Genomic DNA, 2,464 nt, shown 5'->3' with positions numbered 1-2,464 from the left:
TTTGTATAAAGCTAGGATTAACACATTTTGGAGAGCAATTCTCACTTCTTTGCAACATTGTTCTGTCCAGTCTAGTATTAGTTTATCAATGAAAGGTCGAACGCACCCAATAATCTTTGTTAAGTTATTGACTGTCATTGACAAATATATTATTTCTCTAACCCATGGTTATAGAACTGGAATGTGGCGACTTTCAAAAAAAAAGTTTAAATAATTTCCCACTTCATCAGCAGTGACCATACTTTAGCATGTTCAACTTGAGCGTTTCCACCGTTGTAACATGATTGATTGTATATTCTTTCACGTCCCTCTCGAGAACTTTTCACTTATATGGAGACGCCACCACTTGCCGGTGGAAAGCTGCAAGGTTTGTCCTATGTTCGGCACTCAGGGCCTTTGAGAAGCGAGGGATCTTTTTCGTGTCAGCGACACGGGACCTAAATTTATACGGTCCCAACCGAAGGATCGGTCTCCTTGTCCCACTGTGGGATTCGAACCCGCGACGTAAGGATCAACACCTTACATCGCGATTCTAGAGCAGAAGCTCTAACCACTGCGCCACGCGGGCGAACCTTTGAATTGTACGTAACATGTATGAAAGCAATTTATTTGGAAAACAAGAGGCCCACGAGCCTTACAGGTCACCCGAGTATAATGTAACAACTTTCCGACAATTGAATTTGGTTCGTGTTTTAAACCAGAGGCCATGAAATTCTCAATTTTGAAAGAGGCACCATTGCTTATCATAATGTTATACAATTAGCATGCTTAATACTCGAGCTACTTAATAACCCAGAGGTAGATCAGAGTAACAGAGAAAATGCACTTCCACTTTATAACCAGTTGTGCACCCCACCCCACAGGAACCACTTACCCTGGGGCCACATATTTCAAAATTTTGGATTGATTGTATATTGTTTAACGTCCCTCTCGAGAATTTTTCACTCATGGAGACGCCACCACTTGCCGGTGGAGAGCTGCAAATTGTTGTCCTATGCTCGGCAATTAGGGCCATTGAACAGGGAGGGATCTTTTTCGTGCCAGCACCTACTGCGAAATTTTGGATATTTTATCATAAAATTTATTTCATCATAAATGGTTGATTAATACCCGAGAGCAGATTTCAAAGCATTATTTTTTTCTCAGACTTTGTAACCCCCCCCCCCAATATCCCTGACCCAGGGGCCATGAAATTCACAAATGGTTAAGGCACTCTTGTTCATCACAACAATGTACTAAGTTAGTTTATTTAATACCCAGGAGCAGAGGAGGGGATTTTTAAAGATTTAATGCATTTTCACTATATAATCAATAGAGCCCCACCCTAACACCAGAACCCCTAACCCCGGGGCCATAAAATTCACAATTTTGGAAGAGACACTCTTGCTCAAAATAACTATGCTTAGTTATTTTATTTAATACCCAGGAGCAGTAAAGGTTTTCAAAGAATTAATGCATTTTCACTATATAATCAATAAAGCCCCACCCTAACACCAGAACCCCGACCATGGGGCCATAAAATTCCCAATTTTGGAAGAGGCAGTCTTGCTCATCATAACTATGTGCTTAGTAAATTAAATACCCAGGAGCAGAAAAGATTTTCAAACAATGCATTTTCACTATATAATCAACAGAGTTCTAATCCTGGAGCCATAAAATTCACGATTTTGAAAGAGGCACTCTTGCTCAAAGTACAGTGTAACTATTTGCTTAGTTTATTTAATACCCAGGAGGAGAGAAGAAGATTTTCAAAGAATTAATGTTTTTTCACTATAAAATCAATAGAGCCCCGCCCTAAGACCACCCAGATAGCAGGATGTTATTGGACCTTTGTTGGGCCAACGATGCTCCTTATGTTGGGCCACCATTTGCATTCAACATTGGGCCATCGGTAATTTGCTCATCGGCCCTTAATCAAACCAACTTGTTGGCTTATTGTTGGGCCAATGTAACAGTTAATATTGGGCCACTGTTGGGCCATTGTATTATTTCAATATTGGGCAAACGTCATTTTTGTACAGTTGGGCCATTGTAAGCAATTAATGTTGGGCCAACGGTAATTTGCTCATCGGCCCTTAATCAGACCAACTTGTTGGCTTTTTGTTGGGCCAATGTAACAGTTAATATTAGGCCACTGTTGGGCCAATGTATTTATTTCAATGTTTGGCAAACGTCATTTTTGTACAGTTCGGCCATTGTAAGCAATTAATGTTGGGCCAACGGTAATTTGCTCATTGGCCCTTAATCAGACCAACTTGTTTGCTTATTGTTGTACCAACGAACGGATATTATTGAGCCATTGTTGGGCCACTTATTCTTTCAATATTAGGAAAACATCATTTTGGGGCCAACCTTGGTTTGTATCTTATTGGCTCTCCATCATTACAACTCATTTGCTCTTCACTGCTGGCCATTTGTCCTCAAAATTGACAAACAAATATATACAATAAGGTTGTACTAGTTT

Source organism: Saccostrea cucullata, unplaced genomic scaffold (assembly GCF_032062105.1).
Source record: "Saccostrea cucullata isolate Sc308-1 unplaced genomic scaffold, CSIRO_AGI_Scuc_v1 ctg687, whole genome shotgun sequence".
NCBI lineage: Eukaryota > Metazoa > Mollusca > Bivalvia > Ostreida > Ostreidae > Saccostrea > Saccostrea cuccullata.
This window is presented reverse-complemented; position numbering follows the sequence as displayed.